Genomic DNA, 24,854 nt, shown 5'->3' with positions numbered 1-24,854 from the left:
TTTTCCAAAGCATATTGGGCAGGGAAAGCCTACCTTCATGGGAGGAGATATGGGCAGCCCTTCAACACGAGGAATTAAGGAGGGACCTAGTAAAGGTCAATCTCAATAGCAACAGTGGCAGTGGCATGAAGACCAAGGAGGAGGAGGAGAACACAGCTCTAGCATCAAAGGGAAAACAGAAGCAAAAGCGGAATAAGGACATTTCGAAGCTGAAATGTTTCAGTTCTGGCAAGATGAGCCACTATGCATCCCAGTGTCCTTTGAAGAAAAAGGATAAGGATGAGAAACATGATCTTAAGGTTTCTCCAACAAAGATTGACGAAGATGAGTTTGCCATGAGTGCCCACGCATCTCTTGGAGGGAGATGGGGTGATATTGAGTTGTAGTCGGGAGGAATACATGTGGGCAGGATCCTTAAGGAGTCCACCTCTGGGATCAATTCCTTGATACGGGAGCCCAAAGATTCAACAATAACGAGATGGACTTAGTGTCAGATGATGCAGTGGATTGTTTGGAGGTCAAATGCAGTAGCCAGAGACCAGAGACTGATCAGCGCAGAGCAAGGTTGGCAACAGTGTAGATGGCACAGTGCAGAAGTCAGCAGCAACGCAAAAGATTCAGAGGGTCAGAGACTAGAGCAGTCAGATTCCAACATTCATGGTATTATGCTGAACACAGTTAAGTTCAGTTAATTTTGTATGTTTTTTAGTTGCTTCTCTCAGCAACTGAGTTGCAATACGAATGCAGTGTTAGCAGTGGCAGTGCTAGCAGCATAGCAGATACAGCATTTGAGAGGGAGCTGTAGTATAGATGCAACAGTGGCAATGGCAGTGTCATGGGCAGCAGTATAGTCGCAGCAGCAGCACAGTGTTGGTGGCAACAACAGTGCAGAAATGATTGCTTCAGAGACAGAGTAGCATGCAATTGGACATTGTTGCTAGAGCACTTTCCTTGCTAAGAGGGAGTGTTAGTTTTTGGTAGCATCAAATGTGCTCTAGCCATGAAAATTGGTGGAGAGGCTAAGGCACATGAGTTCTAAAGAACCCAAAAACCGTTTTGTGAAATTCCACCCGGATTGTATTTTATTAAAATAATTAATATTTTTAATGGGGTTCCTAAGTCTAAAATTAGGGAAATTAAAATTGAATGGGTATTAATCAAAATATGGATGAGAATGATCTAGAAGGTGGATCAAGTCATGTTTTAATCTTAGTCGTTGATTAGAGACTTAATCTCAGTTGTTGAAGTCTCAACCGGAAAAGTATAAGAAGGAGGCTTGGGGTTCATTTAGAAATACACAGAGAGATTGACGAAATCGATTTTCTGAGGTGAGAAGTTCTCAAGAGGAAAATCGATTGGGGAGATCTTATAACCGAGGGGCAGGGATAGTTCTGGAATATAGACAAAGAGGCGGAGAGACGCTTGGGGAGGCAGTGCAGTAGCCAGGAGCACTGACGCTGGGTCAATTTGGGCCCACGCAGCCTTAACACAGAGCCAGAAGGGCCAGCACAGAGGAGAAAGTTGCCTTCCACGCAAAAAGCCGGAACTGTCGGGGAACTGTCGGAACAGCCGGGAAAGCTGATGCAGGGCTGACGCAGGGCCTATGCAGGGCCAGTGTAGAAGTAGTCAGGGTTAGCCAGTCTTGCTACCAGATCAGCCGAAATCTGCCAGGCGAAGTGAGGTGAAACTCACTCAGATTTTCCGCCATTGTATTTTCTTTGTCACTGGTTTGCCGGGAGAGAAACCAGCATTTATATTTAGAATCATTGCTTAATAATAATAAACCCTCAGAGCTGTTGCACTGGTTTTCCCACATTGGGTTTTTTCGGGGACTATTTTGTCCAAAAATAACTATGTCCTATGTATCTTGTTCTTTGCTCAGATGCAAATCAAATTTAAGCCGTGTAGGTTGCAGAAGTAATTTGCTTCAATATTCAGAAGAATAACTTGATGAATGTAATTAAAATCAAGTAGGTGAAGTAGATTCACATTTGCTGCAGTAGGGGTTCCTTGGGAATTAGGAATTTTCACATGGTATCAGAGCATTGATTTTGAAACAACAAGTTCAAATCCAACGCGGAGTAGAGAGGCCGAAAGTTGCACTTGGCAGCAATTCGAATCCCCTTGAAGGAATTGCGCAATCTTTGCCGGGAAGCAGAGATTCTGAGGAAATCTCTCTCTGAGAGAGTTGATAGAGAGGTATGATTTCCAGTTGTGAGTTTGCAGAGGCAGAGGGAGCGACGTAGAGCCTTAGCGCAGTGCTTGAAGGACGGTGTTTCTTCCGGGACAGAAAATCGTCAGAAAAGAAGCGAAGACACATAGTAGGAGAATTTTCTCCTTAGAAAACTTTTCGCTAGAAAGTTTGAATTTCTCACTTGTTGAGCAGTCTTGAGCAGTGACTAGAGGAGTCAGTTCGACAGTTGGGTGAGATGGCATCACATGGGCTTAGAGATCAGGACAGGTTTGAAGGGACTTCCAACTATGTCATATGGAAGACCAGAATTTAGTTGTTCTGGAAGAATATGATCTCGAAGCCTACGTCAAAAGCGTTGTAGTTGTTCCTACTGACAATGATCAAAAGAAGAAGTACAAGGCTGAGCAGGGGAAGGTGAAAAGGCTCATTCTCGATGGAGCTCAAGATGTTGTGGTCTCACACTCGCAGGGCAAGGATACAGCCCAAGAGATGTGGGAAGCTTTGTCTTCTATGTATGAAGGCTCTTCCGAACAATGGAAGATGTACCTAGAGCATAAGTTGCAGCATACATTGATACAGAAGGGAGAAGGGGTTAATTCCTATCTTTAATGTCTTTAGGACACTATAGACCAACTTGTTGTAGTGGGGTCCACTCCTCAATCAACCGCGATGGTGAGGATAGCCCTAAATGGAGTCTTAGATGAATGGCAAGTCTTTGTCCAAAGCATATTGGGCAGAGAAAGACTACCTTGATGGGAGGAGATGTGGGCAGCCCTTCAACAGGAGGAATTAAGGAGGGACCTAGTAAAGGTCAACCTCAATGGCAACAATGGCAGTGGCTCGAAGACCAAGGAGGAGGAGGAGAACGTAGCTCTAGCAACAAAGGGATAACAGAAGCAGAAGCAGAAGAAGGACATTTTGAAGTGAAATGTTTCAGTTGTGGCGAGATGGGCCACTATGCATCCCAATGTCCTTTGAAGAAAAAGGATAAGGATGAGAAACATGATCTTAAGGTTGCTCCAGCAAAGATTGACGAAGATGACTTTTCCATGAGTGCCCACGCATCTCCAGGAGGGAGATGGGGCGATATTGAGTTGTAGTCGGGACGACTACATGTGGGGAGGATCCTTGAGGAGTCCACCTCTTGGATCAATTCCTTGCTACGGGACCCCAAAGATTCAGCAATAGTGAGATGGACTTAGTGTCAGATGATGTAGACGATTGTTTGGAGGTTAGATGCAGTAGCCAGAGACCAAAGATTGATCGGCGCAGAGAAAGGTTAGCAACAGTGCAGAGGTCAGCAGTAGCGCAGAAGATTCAAAGGGTCAGAGACTAGAGCAGTCAAATTCCAACATTCATGGTATTATGCTGAACACAGTTAAGTTCAGTTAATTTTGGATGCTTTTTAGTTGCTTGTCTCAGCAACTGAGTTGCAGTATGAATGCAGTGTTAGCAGTGGTAGTGCTAGCAGCATAGCAGACGCAGGATTCGAGAGCGAGTTGTAGTACAGATGTAGCAGTGGCAGTGGCAGTGTCATGGGCAACAGTACAGTCATAGTAGCAGCACAGTGTTGGTGGCAAGAACAATGCGGAAAGGAGTTGCTTCAGAGACAGAGCATCATGCAGTTGGACATTGTTCCTAGAGCACTTTCCTCGCTAAGAGTGAGTGTTAATTTTTGGCAGCATCGGATGTGCTCTAGCCATGAAAATTGGTGGAGAGGCTAAGGCACATGAGTTTTAAAGACCCCAAAAACCGTTTGGTAAAATTCCACCAGGATTGTATTTTATTAAAATAATTAATATGTTTAATGGGGTTCCTAAGTTTAAACTTAGGGAAATTAAAATATTAATGGGTATTAATCAAAATATGGGTGAGAATGATCTAGAAGGCAGATCAAGTCATGTTTTAATCTTAGCCGTTGATTAGAGACTTAATCTCAGTCGATGAAACCTCAACAGGAAAAGTATAAGGAGGCTTGGGGTTCATTTAGAAATACACAGAGAGATTGCGGAAATTGATTTTCTGAGGTGAGAAGTTCTTATGAGGAAAATCGATTAGGGAGATCTTGTAGCCGAGGGGCAGGGATAGTTCTGGAATACAGACAAAGAAGTGGAGAGAAGCTTGTGGAGGCAACGCAGTAGCTAGGAGGATTGACGCTCGGCCAATCTAGGCCCACGCAGCCTTCACACTGAGCCAGAAGGGCCATTGCAGAGGAGAAAGTTGTCTTCCACTCATAAAGTCGGAACAGCCGGGAAAGCTGACACAGAGGGCAAAAGAGCTGACGCAGAGCCTGAAAGGTTGACACAGGGCCATCGCGGAAGTAATCAAGGTTGGCCAATATTGCTGCCCGATTAGCCGAAATCTGTCGGGTGAAGTGAGGTAAAACTCACTCAGATTTTCCGCCATTGTATTTTCTCTATCACTGGTTTGTCGAGAGGGCAACCAGCATTTGTATTCGGAATTACTACTTAATAATAATAAACCCTCAGAATTGTTGCACCGGTTTTCCTGCATTGGGTTTTTCCAGGGACTATTTTGTCCAAAAATAAATGTGTCCTATGTATTTTGTTCTTTGCTCAGTTTCCTTCTTTCATGCAAATCAAATTTAAGTAGTGTAGGCTGCAGAAGTAATTTGCTTTAGTATTCAGAAGAATAATTTGATGAATGTAATTAAAATCAAGTAGGTGAAGTAGATTCAGATTCGCTGCAGTAGGGATTCCTTGAGGATTAGGAATTTTGACAAACTTTACGAATAATATTCCCTAAATCTTTAGTCTTTGTTTCAAGATTCTCGGCCTATCATTCTCCATTGTCATGGTTTCTTTGAACAATGGTCACTGTCAAAGCACTATTTCAAGATCATATTACTGCCCAAGTATTATTGTCATCGTAATCATATTGTTTTTCATATATTTGTTAAATCTAATCACTGTCTAGGGTGATTGTCACATCAAGTTTATATTAGATCACTATCATATGTCATCTTCTTTCAAAGCACCAAGTTGGGTTAATTGATATATCTTTTGTTTATGTATCACATCTCATACTTGTGCTTCTCACAAGAAAACCTCGTCACCTAATTTTGGTGTTTCCTCATAATGCCACAAAGGTTTGTATTTGATGTAGATGTTTCAAAGTCTCGGTCTTTCTTTTCCATATGTTGCAGACTACGGGCAATCAATTGTTGCAACTTAGTCATCTCATATTTGACTTGCAAGGTTACTGTTGAGTCATGCGATTTTATATGACCCATATACTAATAATGTCGCAGATCATTATAGAGGAAGATCCCTGAGTGTGTGAATTTATTGCCACGGAGCAATTGAGAACTATGCCATATTGTAGATATGTTCCATGAGCATAATTGTGCGTCACTTTCTTAAGCAATCCCACATATACTATTCATATAACATATGTGAACCATACAAAGAAACTGCGAACTATGCCATTGTTTAGGACGGAACCAAACAATGCCATAAATAGATTAAAGCCATATATCTCGATTTCATATAAGCTACAACCACTTCACTGTAAATTCGAACTTGTAAACTCGAATTTTACAAAATATAGAATCCAATACAGAGATTTGACGCTATGCATAAGTCCAAGCCACTATAGCGATGCGGTCCCTGGCTACTGTATGGAATAAGTCACAATCCTCATCGATTGTGCAAGCCACACCATCAGGTCCATTTCGATGCCACTGTGTAATAACACAATGCCACATAGAGTGATGTCACGTGATGCCGCTATGCAGTGAACCAAAGCATGTAGCGAGCCAAATAAGCAATTGCAAACTTCAAAGGACTATATACACCCACTATAATGAATTGCGACCAAATGCTTGATACAAAATGTGTACTACAGACTCAAGCGAGCCAACGTGTAAAGTCAACGTGCCACAAGGTATAGCGTACCACAAAATGCGATCCCTTAGTAATATAGCTAGAAATATATACGAGCAATCAAGCCAACAATTCCTTGGAAAATATGTCAATAGGTGACTTGAATCTTTAGCGAAAAAAAGAGCTTGTTTTAGTTATATGCAAGCCACCATTGTATAGCCATGTAAAGCCATAGGGCACAACGAAGATAATCATTGAACCACCACTCAGAAGAATATATATATTGTTGTGGATTACTGTAACGTGAGCACAGGACCAAAAATCATGTCACAAAACAAAACTGAGTTAAGCCATAGAATGCCAACAGAGTGATCCTCAAGCCTTGTTCTTCAAACCTTGCTTTGAAACCATGTTGGAAAATCGGGAGGCTTTATCTCTGTCCTGTGCATTTACTTCCTGGATCTCTGCAACATACCTAGATTTCTATGCCAAAATCAAGAGGGCCAAACATTTGTTCTAAAAAGAGGCAAGATAGCTTCATCAAATGGGAAAACTTGGGATAATGAAGATGCTTCAGAGAAGAGCCACGAACATAGATCTGAAATTTATTACTTTCAGATTTGCCTCATGAACTTACAAAACTAACTTGATCCGTCTTCAATAATTTTGTTGAAACCTTCCTGAATTTTTGGGCTTGTGGAGGGGTACACATGTCATTGGATGGACATACGAATGATGCTTTAACTATGCTTCAAATTTTCCTTTTGCATTTGTTACCACAAGAACGAGTAAAGACCTAAAAGAGTCCACATCAATTTGCTCAAAAGAGAGGGTTTCTTGCACTGATATTTATTTCCTTAATCAATAGATCCATCTTCAAGAGTTAGGCTTCAAGAAAAATATTGTTCCAGGTCGAGAACCACAGAGAATGCTTGAATATTCACCACAGATCTGAGCAAGGCTACTTTACAAGCTAACGCAGAACTACTTCACGGATTTGTTCAAGAATTGAATGTATCTCTGGTTAGGGCATAACATATCCAGCGAGATGACCTTAAAACAATTCAATTAGGTGCTTGAAGATGCATAGAAGACTATGATATGACGAAGGACCGAGATGGCCTTGGATCTGAGGAAAATGAGGCCTCCTTCTCTAGCAATCTCAGTCTTTTGAATGAGCCTTAGATCGAAGACCTTAACTCCTTTATTGATACAAATGCTTCAGTGAAAATAGTAAAGATGCCAACAGGAGCATGGTCTAGTCGCAAAGTTGCCCTATTTCAGACTCTGAATAACAAGCAAAGGAATAAGGCCAGCGAGAACCCTTAAATGAAGAAGAAACCCTCACGCACAACTCCAAATCTATTGATCTAGCAATACAGAGTCTCGTTCTGAAGCACACAGGGATGATACAAGCCTAGCAAAGATCATAAACTAATCAGCCACGAAGTAAACTCCAACATAGGGTTGAATCACTGGTAGCTTCAGAAAGATCATGAATAGACTTGTAATAAACCCTTACGACCAAGAAACCATAGCCAAAAATTAACCATAAACCCAAAATATCTCAATAAATTCGACATCCTTCAGATCTTCAATATTCCACAAGGCCGCAAATAAATAGACAGAAAGAGCGAGTTCTTCTCTTGAATGAATGAGAGGTAATCATCTATATTTATAGAGAAAATTAGCCCTTGGTTGAAGCCGACCTGTCTTTGGAGGGAAAATATTAAATTTCAATTTTGAAAGAAATGGAGCCAAAAACCCCAATCAAATGAAGGCTTGACTTTAACATTTGATTTGAATTTAAATTTTTAATATCCTCAACGACATATTTTAGCCACATAATACTCAATTTCATTTTTAATGAAAAGTTTTTGTGACTTTTTGAGTTGCCAGTTAATGATATATTGCTACATCATCACCTTTTGGAAATATGGACCACAATAAGTGGGCTTTGACCTTCCAAAGGGCATATCTTGTAAACCGCGAGGATCCATGAGGCATGCCATATACCGTAGGAATTGGCACGACGAGGGGCATCCAATGATGGTGATCTTGATGTTGAGAAATCAATAGGCATGTAGATTAGGTAAATTTCTCTTACTTGATAATTGCTTGTGAATATTTGTTGGCTTCTTATTTCATTTATTATGTTCTCTTCATCAAACAATTACCAAAAACATAAAACATGAAGATCACAAGAGACAAAGAACACAAAGATAGAGGCTCCAAGCTAGGGCAAAACCCCACAAGGGGGAAGACCCAAACAACCTTTCTTCTTATAAAATGAGATCAAAGTAAAATAACCAAGACCCAAGACCAACACCAAGACTACCACAAAGATCCCAAGTCAACCCTCCTTCATGCCTTCTCAATAAGTCAAAGTCAACAAAAGTCAATGTTGGTCAAACTTCTGAAATCTGGTCAACTCCTGAAATTTCAGCTCCTGCTTTTGCGGCCCCTAAATACCTCAAAAAATTTAACATAACTACGGCAAAAATTTATTCATCTTCTCTCTCCTTTTACCTCCCCCTTTCTCCTTTGATTTCGCTAGTTTTCCTTCTTATCTTGGCACAGAAATCGATGTACATGATGAGTGAACTCCAAAATGGTCAAGTTGCTCCTCGTATATACGCATCCAAGATGTCGAATAGGTGGCTCTTGGAGCCTAGGCCGACTTGTTCCCAAGGAGGGTTGACTTCGTCTTGTGGTGACATTTTAGACTCTTTTGACTTGAAATAAAATATTTTTCCTTTTCTTACAACAAGTCAAAATGGGACTTTTGCTCAAATACATTTGCTTGACTCAGGACAAATTTTCTTTTGACTAAAATAACCCTACAAGCACAAAGAACATGTTTTGACTAATAATAATAATAATAATAATAACAAATTATTTTTCTTCTTTTTTCTTTTACGTGAAATACAAATTGATACAAGTACAATGATAATTATGAAGACTGAACCTAGTTACTTTTCCAGCACCCCCTCTTAACTAGGGAGGCATTCATAATTACCAACAGTAGACAAGGATACTCTCAAATTGAAATATTCTCATAACAATTGTTTGGATTGATAAGCATCATCATCATAACCAACATTGTTTGACTGACAAGCTCTAACTCTCCACTAGAATAGAGCACAATGTTGGGAGGCACACATTTGGACACCACCACTACCTCTCAAGGCACATACCCCATCCGAGCATTCAACATGTCCTTATAGGACTATTCTTATCTTGGATATCTCCCCCATCCTCAAAGAATATCGATCCTCCTCAGGACTAGTCTTATCCTGGATTCCCAATCCTCAAAGAGTATCGGTCCTCGAGACTACTCCTATCTTGGATTCCCAATCCTCAAAGAGTATCGGTCCTCGGGACTACTCCTATCTTAGATTCCCAATCCTCAAATAGTATCGGTTCTCGGGACTACTATCTTGGATTCCCAATCCTCAATAACTATCGATCTTAGATGCTTATCCAATCCTCCATTCTCCCTACCAGTGCCTTCACTAGACTTACGACTGTTAGTCCTAGCGTTGTGCATGACACATGAAGAATATGGTGTCCATCATCACTCCCTCTCAACTAGGGAGAAAATCCTACTCCCTCTCAACCAGGGAGAACTAATCACAACACTCATCAAAGGATCGGCTACATGTTCTTCTGTGGAGATCTAGAGAGATTTGTTGTAGCCATTGGGCTCCTATCTTGCATCATATCATAGTAATCTTATTCTTGGACTCTTCATGTAATTTTATCATCAAATGATTCATTTAACATCTCAAGGAGCCAAACTTCCTCACAGCTGCTAGCACATGCCTTTATTTTTACATAACATAATTTTGCCCTCATGCTCTTCCAAGCCATCATCAGTGTTGTCCACTCAATCCATGTGCTCCCAAATTGAATCAAACAACTATCAGTACAATATCATCAAACAAGTTATCTCAACTGCTATCTTTCTAGCCTTTTCACATACTTCTGCAATATGTCCTTTTAGGGAGCCAAACCTTATCCCATCATTATTAGAGTTGCCAAATCACAATAGCCTCTAGTCAAGGTGTATGATTCTTCATATCAAATTCTTGCTGGTTGCTCCCTCTAAGATCAATATTCCTTTACATGGGCTATCTTCATATTGCAATAGAGTTTTGCTTCATGCTTTTCATCTTCCAATCATCAATCAATGTGTTCTTTGGGATTTCTCAATCAATGAAATCCTTCAAGCCGTTGTCTTCTAATACATCCTCCATCCAATCTTTCCATGATATGTAATTCGAGTTGCCATCCAGAGCATACTCGAGTCTCAAGCCATAGAACGTCCCGGAATGAACCATTCAACGACATCAAAACTCTTCACCTTCTTAGTTAAGGACATTGCCCTAAATCAAGAATCATCTCTTTTGGTCACAAGCTTCTCTAGGCCTTCTACCAAGCTTCAATTAATATTGTGTCCATCAAGATCTTTATAGCTCCCTCTATCCATCTATGGTACGTGAAATTCTTGCCATCTTGTTGTCTTCTGCTCCTTCCTTCATATTCTTCATGTTATGCCACATTCTTTCAAATCTTTTATCTACTAGTCAAACTAGACAGAACTTTCCTTGACCTGCAACCTTTATTAGAAGGCCATCAAAGAACAAAAAGAACAAGGCACAAAGATAATAAACAAGCAAATATAAATTACTTATCTTTTGAGCAGGATTAGCTCCCTCTTAATCTAGGATATGTTCACCAACCTTGTTCTCACATTAAACATCAAGGGTTAGATCTACCTCTTGTTACCTCTCACACTAGCAGCGTTCCTAGGAGGGGATCCTAAAGGGAAACTGCTAGGTCAAGGGCAACAATGGAGTGATAGCTCACTGTCACCTCAACTAAGGCTCCCTGCTCTTTACGGACTTTCATCGATGGGAGGAGTCCCAGTATATGAGGAATCACGAGAATATATGATTAATGATAAGATAATGTTAGATTGGCAACTAGGGCCAAACTTCATGTGGGTCATCTTATTCATGGCTGATAATGTGTTCATTAGATTCCTCTCATCGAGAGGTGTAGGATTGATCTAAAGATCATCCGATTCCAATAAGTATTCATGGAGATATGAATTTATTTTGATTATGGAATTATTATCAAGCCGACCTACAACTCATGTAGGCTCAAAAGCCCAATAGTCACATCTATTCAAACATCAACAGTTGTGTATAAATACAAGACGACTTTTCCTCATTTGCACTCACTCATCTCATCACATCTCTCTCTCTCTCCTGTGCAGAAAAAAGGGTCTTCTCTACTGCGCAGAAAAGAGTCTCTCTCTCACACATGTGGAAGGAAGCTGCTGAAACTGAAGCTGCAACTGCAGATCCAAAGTTTGACCAGCGTGGACCATCAAACCTCCTCTTCTGAACTACATTGTAGGTTCATCTGAACCTCCTCTGAAGGCTGCAACTTTTGGTGGTGGAATCAAGTCAATCTGACGGACAATTTGCAAGATATCGACTGCCCTAGTTTGAAGGAAGCCGCTGAAACTGAAGCTGCAACTACAGAAGTGAAGTTTGACCTGCGTGGACCAGAAGATCTCCTCATCTGAACTATGCTATAGGTTCATCTGAACCTCCTATGAAAGCCGCAACTTTTGATGGTAGAATCAAGTCAATCCCACGAACGGTTTGCAAGATATCGACTACCCTAATTTGAAGGAAGCTGCTGAAACTGAAGCTGCAACTGCAGAAGTGAAGTTTGACCTGCGTGGACCAGAAGATCCCCTCATTTGAACTGCGTTGTAGGTTCATTTGAACCTCCTCTGGAAGCCGCAACTTTTGGTGGTGGAATCAAGCCGATCCGACGGTCAGTTTGTGAGATATCGTCTACCCTAGTTTTGATGATGAAGCCGCTAATGTTGATGTTGTTGATCTAGGGTTTGCTACTGCTGATATAAATCAGATTTATTGTATTATTTCTCTCTGCTGAATTATTGAAGATAAAAGAAGATTTGATCAAAGGGTTTCCCCACACATTGTGGGGTTTGTCCCTGGCTAACCGCCACATCTTATGTCTCTTGTCTTGGCTTGTTTTCTGTCGATCGTTTAATGTTCTATCTGCACTTTACTTTATGTACATGTGATTGTTAATATGTGGAATATAATAAGAAAAAGAAGTAAACTGTTATAAGCATAGAACATACCATAACTTAACAGATAAAGAAGTGATTCCTAGGCCTATTCACAAGAGAGACACAAGTAAATGGGTTGCTTGCTTTAGAAGCAAGATGATGGGCTCTCTAAGAAATCCTAAGAGGGCTTATGAGGATAGGGTATGAGAGAATGCCTTGTCAAGGTAGCCCTTAGTTTCAAAAGGCCTTATTGATGCTTGACTTCTAGTTGATCTTTGCGGAATTGGAGTCAACAAGTAGCGGGACCACAAAGGGCCAAGTGGACCCAAAATTAGGTCAAGGATATGGAGTTGATCAACCAAGGATGTACTTGAACTAATTGGAGAGATGAAGGGGATCAAAGGAAGAATCTTGTTTTGATAATCTAGTGCTATGATCCCAATGAGGTTACTAGCCAATGGGAAACTAAGGGCAAGAATTGATCTCCGAGCTAGGGCTTGAAATATCTCAAGATCCCACCATCGGAATCTTGTGAAATTTGGAACGCTTCTTGAGGACACACCAGCGCAGTTGTGGGCAAGAGATCGAATTACTTTGATAGCTAAATCGTGAGAAGAGTGATGCCCTAGGTGACCTATGGAGGCTAGTGTGAAAATTCCAAACTGGAAACCTATTGTAGCAACTGGAAATTATTCTCCTAATTGTTAATTTTAATTAACAATTTATTTGTTGTTTGCTACGGAAAATACTAAATAAATCACACTGCAACCTACCGAAATAAAACTGTGAAAAATAAAACAATGGAAGAAACGCTACCACACATAAAAATAACACAATTGTGTTTCGACAAAAGTCCCCAGAAAAAACCCAACTTGGGAAAACCGATGCAGTAGATGAGGGTTTTATTATTATGCAGCAGTGAAGAATCTAAGTACAATCTGGATGCCTGAAACTGCAATCCACAGCAAGAAAATCTGCGCAAAATATTTAAGGGAATTTCCCTTCTCCCACAAGCAATTCTAGGCACGACTTGCCTTCAATAGACAGGTCGTCCAAACCCCAGCATGAGCCCTTATGCGTTGCCTCCCACACGTGCGTCTCAAAACAAACTTTGATGAAGTCGTTCGGCCTCCAACTGCTGAGGAAATCGTCTCTCCAGCCTTCTGGGACTTTTGCCCAGCCTCTGGAACTGAGACAATTTTTCTCACCAGCAAATCGATCTGCCTTGCTAAAGCAACTACATAGAGCCTCTATGCTGCCTCTCTAGCATAACTCGACCCTCTTGCTGCTGCCTCTCCAAATCTGGAAATCTTTCCTCCGGACTCACTGTCCTTGCCCCTCTCACACTACTTCGATCTCTAGCTCTCTCTCCAGCAACTGACTACTGCTACTCTAGAAATCAATCTGCCAAGAAATCGAACTGCTCAAGTGGTGTCTTCTCCATCACCACATCGACCTTCTCTTATAATCTTCTGTTGGAGCACCAACGACCAAGATTAAAACTTAATCAATGGCTAGGATCATCTCTACATTGATTCATGTAAGTTTCTAGATGATTCACGCATTGGCTTAATTAATGCTGATTAATTAGCCATAGTCCCTATATTTAGACTTAGGAAATATTTAAAAATTGGTTAGTAATCCAATTAAGTAATTTCTAGGCATAATTTCCATAAACGATTTCTAGGTTTTAGAGATCTCATGTATTTTAGCCTCTTCGCAAAATTTCAAGGCTAGAACACATCTAATGCTACAAAAACTAACAGTCCCTCTTAGCAAGGAATGTGTTCTATTGCTACTCACACCCTGTAGCAGCTCCTTGTCTCCGCATCATCTCCTATCACGTTGTTGATCTCTGGCCATACTGCCCACCAACCACTGCGTAACTCTTCTATACGCTGCATCTGTGTTGTTGTTGTCCCTATTGAACTGCTGCCAACACTGCATCTACCCTGCAACTCCCTCTCATTATTTGTTGTTGTAACTAAAAAGCATCCAAAATACTGAACCAACTATGATCAGTATAATGCATCTGACACCCGAGTCTCTGATTGTTGTTAGTATCTACACTGTCCACTACAGACTCATGCGTTGCTGTTGACTCTGCATTGTGCCAACTGCAATGCTGCCAACTATACATTGCGCTCCTTAGCATCTGACTACTACTAGTCTCTGCAACTGTCACTCTAGCATCTGACTGCATCAACTGTCACTGATCCATCCTACCACTGAATACAGTGGGATCCTGTAGCAAGGTATTGATCCATGAGGTGGACTCCTCAAGGATCCTACCCATCTGTAGCACTCTGGGGCTATAACACCATGTCTCCCCACCTCACTCCTAGAGGTATATCATCAAACATGGCGAAGTCTTCCTTCAGCATGGAAGGAAGCCTATCAATCTCTGTTGAAGATGCCTACTGGTCCTGCTTCTCCTCCTTGTCCTTCTTCCTCAGAGGACATTGGGTATTGTAGTGACCAAGCTCACCACATGTGAAGCACTTGACCTTTGATAGGTCCTTCTTCTTCCTTTGCTCCCCCTATCCCTAATTGGGACCCTTAGATGCGAGGGCCAATATCTCATCCTCCTTCACCTGCTTTTGTTCGTTGTTGTTGCCATTGTTGGAGCTGTTTAAAAGAACTCGCCTCAATTCCTCCTGCTGCAAGTCAGCCCACATCTTGCCCCAATCTGCTAACTTGTCTCTTCCCAATATGCTTTGGAAAAAGACCTGCCAATCCTTGGAGCCACTGTTGAGTGCCAATCTGACACGCTCTGTCGGTTGAGGCGATGCCTCAACAGCTGACAATTGATCTTGAACCTCCTGAATCCTGGAGAGTGGAAGTGTTAAATTATGGTATGTTCTATGCTTATAACAGTTTACTTCTTTTTCTTATTATATTCCACTGATTAGCAATCACATGTACATAAAGTGCAGATAGAACATTAAACGATCGATAGAAAACAAGCCAAGACAAGAGACACAAGATGTGGCGGCTAGCCAGGGACAAACCCCACAATGTGTGGGGAAACCCTTTGATCAAATCTTCTTTTATCTTCAATAATTCAACAGAGAGAAATAGTACAATAAATTTGATTCATATCAGCAGTAGCAAACCCTAGATCAGCAGCATCAACATTAGCGGCTTCATTATCAAACTAGGGCAGACCATATCTCACAAACCGACCGTCGGATTGACTTCATTCCACTACCAAAAGTTTCGGCTTCCAGAGGAGGTTCAGATGAAACTACATCGCAGTTCAGATGAGGAGATCTTCTAGGCCACGCAAGTCAATCTTTACTTCTGCAGTTGCAGCTTCAGTTTCAGCAGTTTCCGGTTTCAAACTAGGGCAGTCGATATCTTGCAAACCGTTCGTCGGATTGACTTCATTCCACCACCAAAAGTTGCGGCTTTCAAAGGAGGTTCAGATGAGCCTACAGCGCAGTTCCAAAGAGGAGATCTTCTAGGCCACACAAGTCAATCTTTACTTCTGCAGTTGCAGTTTCATATTCAACAGCTTCCGGCTTCACATGTGAGAGAGAGAGACCCATTTCAGCGCAGTAGAAAAGAGACTCATATCTGCGCAGTAGAGAGAGAGATGTGATGAGATGAGTGAGTCCAAATGAGGAAAAGTCCTCTTATATTTATACACAACGTTGGTGGGTGAATAGATGTGACTGTTGGGCTTCTGAGCCTACATGAGTTGTAGGTCGGCTTGATAATAATTCCATAATCAAAATAAATTCATATCTCCATGAATACTTATCGGAATTGGATGATCTTTATATCAATCCTACACCTCTCGACGAGAAGAATCTAATAAAAATATTATTAGCCATGAATAAGATGACCCACATGAAGTTTTTCCCTGGTTGCCAATTTTAACACTCCCTCTCAACCATAGAATCTTCATCTGCAATCTGTCTATCGGTCGTTACTATTCATCCATCAAATGCACTGCCTTGTACAACCTGACCCTTGCCCTGCTCTGCTCTATTTTGCCTGTTCTGCTTTGTCTTGTTCTGTCTGCACTGATCTGTACTGTTTTGTTCTGTTCTGCTTTGCTCTTGCATTGTTCTGTTCTACTCTGCTTTTGTCTGAATTATGAAGAAGAAGAAATGATCGAGGATGTATCATACTGACTCAAAGTCAGTCTCAGAGTATGTACCACTGGTCCCAGACCAGTCTCAACCAACCCAAAGTCAGCGTCATAGTGAGTACAACTCCAATGGTCCCAGACCAATATCATCCTCCACTGGCTCAAAGTCAGTCTCAGAGTATGTACCACTGATCCCAGACCAGTCTCAACCGACCCGAAGTCAGCGTCATAGTATGGTACAACTCCTACCACTGGTCCCAGACCAGTATCATTGATCCCAGATCAATGGAGGTCATCCTAGCGTAGGGAGTACGGTAGTTACAACGATGCATCCATCGGTACTACTATGGTCCCTAACTTCATTTCCCTGCTCATTGATCAGATGAGAGGTACTTCCCATGAGTCCCAGACTGCATGGGTAGGATGCCTCGACAGGAGAACTAATCAATCCTGTCCTCACAGGAGAACACATCAATCCTGCTACAATTGCCATGGGAACACATCAATCCAGGCCTCACAGGAGAACACATCAATCTGCTACAATTGCCATGGAGAACACATCAATCCAGACTGCCATGGAGAACACATCAATCCAGGCCTCACAGGAGAACTAGTCATCCTGCTACACAGGAGAGCGAATCATCCTGTTCCACAAGAGAGCGAATCATCTTGTCCCAGTGTGCACCACTAGGGGAGGGTGAGTCACCCTGTGGTCATATGTTGCTCTAGTAGGAACCGCAAGCCCTCAGAGCTCCCAGAGCTCAATGTATGCAACATGCAGGACCCTTGTACAAGGGTTTCTTGCCGACTCCAAGTCGTTTGGGAAAATCACAGATTAGATCTTTCCTCAGGGCTTTGACAAGGTGTATCAACCTGTACATCATCTTAATGTGATGGAGCTTTCTTGCTCATCGACTTACCATATCCTAGATGATGTCTATCTGCTGGAGCAATTGACGAATATGGGATTCCTCAATAATCGAATCCCACCTCTGGTTGTTACAGAGAATCACAGTGGTATCCAATGTAAATCCAAACAGCTCACTGAAGAGCTTTTGCAACCAGACTGCCTCACATGAGGTTATGCTAGCAACAATATATCCTGCTTCGGTGGTGCTCAAAGCCACCGACTTCTGCTTCCTGCTCATCCAAGATATCGAAGCAGATCCCAAGGTGAAACAGTACCCGGAAGTGCTCTTACGGTCCACCACACTGCCTGCCCAATCAACATCAGTATATCCAAGTAGTCTCACATCTCCGGCAGTGTATCTTAATCCATGAGAGATTGTGTCCTGAAGACATCTCAGAAGATTCTTGGCATCAATCCAGTGAGGCTCAACCAAATATGAGCTCACAATGCTAACTGCAAAACATATGTTCGGACGGAGGTTCACCAAGAACATCAATGCGAATGAGTTTTTGAAACTCAGAGGCATTTCCCAAGTCTGGTCCAACATCACTACCATATAACTTCTAAAAGTTAAGATCCTCGAGGTAGTCACAGGCTTGCAATCCATCATACCAAATCTTTCCAATATCTTTACCACATATTTTCCTTAAGATAGGAAAATTTCCCTTGGCTTCTGCCATACTTCAAGTCCTTGGTCCTTCATTTCAAATTCAGAAGCCATCTCCCTCTTACATTTGTGAATGAGAGGATTTGCACATGTTAGAAAGAGGTCATCCACGTACAACACCGATATGAGAGGCTTGTCATCTTCAACCTTAAAGTAAAGGTTAGGATCAACTTCACTCCTAGTGAATCCCAGCTTCATCAAGTAGCTATCAATCCTCTCATACCATGCTCGGGGTGCTTGCTTCAGCCCATAGAGAGCCTTCTTCAACCTGCATACATGAGTTTTTCAATCATAAATCTCAAATCCTTCAGGTTGCTCCACATAGATCTCTTCTTTGATAGAACCATGTAAGAACGCGATCTTGACATCCATCTGATGTAGGTTCCATCCTTGTGAAGCCACAAGGGCTATGATCAAGCGGATGGTCGTATATCTGGCAACAGGTGCAAATATCATAGTCTATACCTCCCTTCTGGGATAAACCACGAGCAACAAAATGAACCTTATACTTTTCCATACTTCCATTTGCTGCATGCTTTATCTTGTAAATCCATTTTGAAGTAACAATTGTCTTGTCCAGGGTCTGGGAACTACTTCCCAGACATCATTCTCCATAATAGACCCATATTCTATGGTCATAGCATCCTTCCATAGTTAATGCTTGATGACATCTGAGAATGATGAAGGTTCATTTTGTATGATCGTGCTCATGATGGTCAGGTATCCTTGATACCTATTAGGTTTCTTACTTTCACGAAAGGTTCCTCGGGGTGCAGCATGTCCTTCAGCATCATCAAGTAACCCCTTAAGCCATGAAGGCCTCTTCCTAGAAGAGGAAGGCTCATATGGAGGAGGATCAATCGGATCCATGGGTTCTTCTACATCAGGCATTGATTCATCATCCTTTTCTTTCGGTTCCCTGGTGTCGGCTTCTTGAGAGCTCCTCAAAGTCGGAAGATTGATCACCTTGCTGAGAGCCATATCTTCGTCAAAGGTGACATCATGACTAATTATGACTTCCCTTTGACCGGCTACATAGATTCTATAGCCTTTAGTATTTTCACCATAGCCCACAAAAATTCTCTTCTTTCCAGATGCTCCCAATTTATTTCTTTTCTCTTTTGGCACATGAAAGTATACAGGGCTTCCAAAAATGAGAAACATCAGGTTTCTTACCGGTTAATTTTTCTTTAGGAGTCTTGGAACCCAATGCTTTATGAGGGCATCGATTTTGTACATATACGGTAGTGTTTGTAGCTTCAGCCCATAGAAACTTAGGAAGACTTTGATCATGTAGCATGGCCCGGACAGCTTCCATAATTGTGCGGTTCTTCCTTTCCACCATTCTGCTCAGGAGTATGTGGTGTAGTAGTCTCCCTCTTAATGCCAACCTCAGGTATGCCTGAGTAAACCAATTGTAATATATCGGAGCTCTTGCTTTGGCTTGAGGGGAATGGTCCCCTTTTGAGCTTTCCTTTGGCACATCCCGGACATACACTTTCTTTCTCTACTTGGAATTCAGGCATCCCTGTTACCATCTGTCTTACATCGGGTAGAGCTTTGTAATGAAGGTGGGCAAACCTCCGATGCCAAAGTTCGGACTAAAGCGATGTGTCACAAGACATGACACCTAGCGGACTTCCATCGACCTGATATAATGAATCAACACTAAACCCAAGAGTAAAGGCATCTTTAACATTATTTTTCCATATACATACCTTGCCATCACTGAAGGTTACCTTGTAGCCTTTGTCTTCCATTGCCGAGATGGACACTAGGTTCTTTTTGAGGTCAGGTGCATTTAATACATCTTGGAATTTCTAGCCTTCTTGAATGCTTGTCCTCTTCCTTGATTCCCAACTCTCCTCTTACCTTTGCTGTTGAATTTGTCATTCCTTTGATTGCCATCAGAGGGATTTCGAGTTGCACCACTGCATACTGTACCATGCTTCTCTAATCATGATTATCATCATGCTGCCCATGTCCATGATTTTATCCATCATAATGCTGCTCAAACTAGTGTGCATCATCATCATGCTATCCTATATGTCCATGATCTCATGTTTCCCTTTATGTCCATGATCTCATTCATCATGATGCTCATGATCTCATACATAGTGACTTGCTTTATCGCAAATGTAACATCGTCATTTTCTTCTAGCCTTAGGTCCAGCCTTTCCTTTTGATTTAGTCCCGGAATTATTTCTTTTCTTTGCATGAGAAGAAAAGGCAGTAGGAGGACCTTTAGGCATGGGCATTTCTTGCACTTCTTCCCTTGTTTCTTCTTGAATGCATCTAGCCATTAATTCCTCGAAACCAGGAATTACATTATAGTTCAAAAGAGTAGTCCTGAACACATACCATTCAAATGGCAATCCTCCAAGAGTTGTGAGTGCCATTTCTCTGTCAGTAATAGTTTCCCCAATAGATAGGAGATCGTTCTTGATCTCGGTGATTCTTAAGAAGTATGCTTGCATACTTTCATCTTTACCCTTCTTGATTTCCCTCAGCTTATTTCTAAGAAACAAAACTTGATTTGCATCATTAACTTTAAATAAACTCACCAGTCTATCGTAGATTTCCTTGGAGGTGTCCAGTTCAGAGATGTAGGCCACCAAGTGCTTGTCGATAGAGTCCCGTTTTGACTTCTCCATTTGTTCCAGGCAGCAACAGATGCATTTGATGAAGGCTCAACAATATTGCCTCTTACATGGTCCAGCACTCCTTGATCTTCAAGGGTTAAATCGATAGACATCTTCCATCCGTGATAGTCAGCTTTCTCACGGAGCTTGTCTTCGGCAGGAAAGAGTGTTGAGGACCCCATAGTTCTTTTAGGATAGCCTTGCCAATCTTCTCTTCAATGATTGCTCTTGCTCTTGCTCGGACTTTGTCTTCACCTCAGCTTTGATACCATGTTAAATTATGGTATGTTCTATGCTTATAACAGTTTACTTCTTTTTCTTATTATATTCCACTGATTAGCAATCACATGTACATAAAGTGCAGATAGAACATTAAACGATCGACAGAAAACAAGCCAAGACAAGAGACACAAGATGTGGCGGCTAGCTAGGGACAAACCCCACAGTGTGTGGGGAAACCCTTTGATCAAATCTTCTTTTATCTTCAATAATTCAGCAGAGAGAAATAGTACAATAAATTTGATTCATATCAGCAGTAGCAAACCCTAGATCAGCAGCATCAACATTAGCGGCTTCATTATCAAACTAGGGCAGACCATATCTCACAAACTGACCGTCGGATTGACTTCATTCCACTACCAAAAGTTTCGGCTTCCAGAGGAGGTTCAGATGAAACTACAGCGCAGTTCAGATGAGGAGATCTTCTAGGCCACGCAAGTCAATCTTTACTTCTGCAGTTGTAGCTTCAGTTTCAGCAGTTTCTGGTTTCAAACTAGGGCAGTCGATATCTTGCAAACCGTTCGTCGGATTGACTTCATTCCACCACCAAAAGTTGCGGCTTTCAAAGGAGGTTCAGATGAACCTACAGCGCAGTTCCAAAGAGGAGATCTTCTAGGCCACGCAAGTCAATCTTTACTTCTGCAGTTGCAGTTTCAAATTCAACAGCTTCTGGCTTCACATGTGTGAGAGAGAGAGACCCATTTCAGCGCAGTAGAGAAGAGACTCATATCTGCGCAGTAGAGAGAGAGAGAGATGTGATGAGATGAGTGAGTCCAAATGAGGAAAAGTCCTCTTATATTTATATACAACGTTGGTGGGTGAATAGATGTGACTGTTGGGCTTCTGAGCCTACATGAGTTGTAGGTCGGCTTGATAATAATTCCATAATCAAAATAAATTCATATCTCCATGAATACTTATCAGAATTGGATGATCTTTATATCAATCCTACACCTCTCGACGAGAGGAATCTAATAAAAATATTATTAGCCATGAATAAGATGAACCACATGAAGTTTTTCCCTGGTTTCCAATTTTAACAGGAAGGGGTCTATGCCTTTCCCCTTATACATCCTCCACTTCTCGAAAGTACCTTGATAAAATGCGGCAAGAGCATCCCACATCTGCTTGGCAGTATCTTTGCCAGCTACATGTGAAACAACACGATCTCGGACTCCATCTCGAATCAATTGTTTCGCCTATGCCATCTCCTTCTTGTACTCTTTCAGCTGATCTGCATTTGTGGGAATTGCTACCACTGCATCAATATACATTTTTAGGCCAAATTCATCTAGAAGGAAGGACATCCTTGCCTTCCAGATGACATAGTTGCAAGCTCCATCCAAACTGTCCTAATCACGAAGCGCATCAGTGGCCATTTCAATAAATTGTCGAAAACTTCCTCTTTCTTTCTACTCAATTGTTGCTTTGTTATTCACACTCCCTTCTAGAGTGAGAAGATCTGCTCACAACGTCTGTTGGTCTGCAAAGAAAAATCAAACTTCTTGAGACTAGAAGTTCCCTAAGGAAAATTTCCCCCTGTGTGTGCTCTTCTTTCTTCCACCCCGATGTTGGCAATGCTCTAGCAAATTGCTGCAAAAACCACTGCGTCCAGCTAGAGATCTGCTCAATGAAAATGTATGGGTTGCTCCCTTTGCCTTTGGAATCACTCGATCTAGTAGGATCAATTTTTTTTGCCCCTCACTCGGGAAAAACAAACCTCCACAAGTAACTCAGCCTCCTGGCAGAATGACTGCGCTTCCCTTGGCAATTTTGGCCTGCTGCCCACACTGAGCAGCGAAATTCCTTCTCTCTTCGCCTCTAGGCTCTCTAGTTGACCAACTCCACTCTGATACCATGTGAAAATTCTAAACTAAAATCTTATTGCAACAACTAGAAATTATTCTCCTAATTGTTAATGTTATTTAATAAATTTTGTTGTTTGCCACGGCTAATACTGAATAAATCACATTGCAACCTACACAAATAAAACTGCGGAAGAATAAAACGTTGGAAGAAATGCGAGCGCACACACATAAAAATAACACAATTGTTTTTGGACAAAAGTCCCCGGAAAAACCCAACATGGGAAAACCAATGCAGCGGATGAGGGTTTTATTATTATGCAGCAGTGAAGAATCTAAGTACAATCTAGATGCCTGAAATTGGCAATCCAAAACAAGAAAATCTGGGAAAAATAATGAAGGGAATTTCCCTTCTCCCACAGGTTATTTCTAGCACGACTTGCCTTTGGCAAATTGGTCGTCCAAACCCCAGCATGAGCCCTTCTCCACTGCCTCTACGCTGCCTCCCACACGTGTGGCTCAAAAATGCCTTTGATGAAGTTGTTCTGCCTCCAGCTACTAAGGAAATTGTCTCTCTAGGCTTTTGGGACTTATGCTCAGCCTCTAGAACTAAGAACAATTTTTCTCACCCACAAATCGATTTGCCTTGCTAAAGCTACTGCGTCGAGCCTCTGCGCTGCCTCTCTGGGATAACTCGGCCCTCTTGCTGTTGCCTCTCCGGATCTGGAAATATTTCCTCCGGAATCACTGTCCTTGCCCCTCTCGCATTACTTCGATCTCTAGCTCTCTCTCCAGCAACTGATTGTTGTTACTCTGGAAATCGATCTGCCAAGAAATCGAGTTGCTCAAGTGGTGTCTTCTCCATCGCCACATCGACCTCCTCTTATAATCTTTGTTGGAGCACCAACGGCCAAGATTAAAACTTAATCAATAGTTAGGATCATCTCTGGATCGATCCGTGTGGGTTTCTAGATGATTCACACCTTCACTTAATTAATATTAATTAATTAACCACATTCCCTAAGTTTAGACTTAGGAAATATTTAAAAATTGGTTAATAATCTAATTAAGTCATTTCTAGGCAAAATTTCCAGAAACAATATCTAGGTTTTGGAGATCTCATGTATTCTAGCCTCTCCACAAAATTTCAAGGCTAGAACACATCCGATGCTACAAAAGCTAACACTCCCTCTTAGCAAAGAATGGGTTCTAGTGCTTCTGCACACCCTGTAGCAACACACTCTCTCTGCATCATCTCGTGTCACGTTGTTGATGTATGGCCATACTGCCCACCAACCATTGTGCAGCTCTGATATACGTTGCTTGTCTTCTACTGTTTATGTTTATGTTCTATCAGCATTTTGCTAAACTGAAATTGATATTGGTCTCATAAAGAAATTGAAGTAAAATTGCTCTAAAGCATAGAACATGCCATTGTTCCCTAAAATTGCTCTAAAGCATAGAACATACCATGGTATCAGAGCTGAGGTGAAGACAAAGCCCAAGCAAGAGTGAAAGAGCAATCACCAAAGATAGTTGGACAAGGACAAAAGACTCAATGGGTTCCTCATCCTACTTCCCGGTTGAAGACAAGCTCCATGATAAATCTGACTATCATGGATGGAAGATGTCTCTTGATTTGACCTTGGAAGAGAAGGAAGTGATGGATTATGTACACGGTAAAATCCCTGAGCCTCCTTCAAATGCACCGATTGCTGCAAAGACCAAGTACAATAAGGTGAAAGTCAAAGCAAAGAAGATTATCAGGGATTCCATTGACAAGCATCTGGTGGCTATATCTCCGAATTGAAGACCTCCAAGGAGATATACGACAGGTTTGTCGGCATGTTCAAGGTTAGTAATGCTAATCAAATTCTCTTTCTCAAGAATAAGTTTAAGGATATTACGAAGGGCAAGGACGAGGACATTCAATCCTATTTCTTGAGGATTACTAAGTTCAAGAATGATCTACTCTCGATTGGAGAAGTCATTCTTGACAGGGAACTTACTCTCAGCACCCTTGGAGGACTCCCACCTGAGTGGTATGTATTTAAAACCACTAACTCAACAATGATCGAATTCCAAGGTTTGAAGAATTGATGTCGAGATGCATTCAAGAAGAAACAAGAATGGTGGAGCAAGAAATGCCTTCTAATAGAAGCAACCCCACTGCATTCTCCGCTCATGCCAAAAGGAGGAATAATGCAGGGTTTAAAGGTCACTTCCATGAAAAGCCTAGATCTAAGGGAGGAAGAAAGGGCAAGTGCTTTGTTTGCAATAAGTTTGGCCACT

The 24,854-nt window shown here is 41.7% G+C and overlaps 1 protein-coding gene across 1 annotated transcript in view; it reads right to left on the bottom strand.

The window, feature by feature from the left end:
- Window positions 1–24,854, bottom strand: part of STRS1 (DEA(D/H)-box RNA helicase family protein) — a 308,429-nt gene that overhangs the window by 9,127 nt on the left and 274,448 nt on the right. The window lies entirely within an intron of this gene.

Source organism: Pinus tabuliformis, chromosome 7 (assembly GCF_031772625.1).
Source record: "Pinus tabuliformis cultivar Carrire ecotype Pingquan chromosome 7, CPIR1, whole genome shotgun sequence".
Taxonomy (NCBI): Eukaryota; Viridiplantae; Streptophyta; class Pinopsida; order Pinales; family Pinaceae; genus Pinus; species Pinus tabuliformis.
This window is presented reverse-complemented; position numbering and strand designations above follow the sequence as displayed.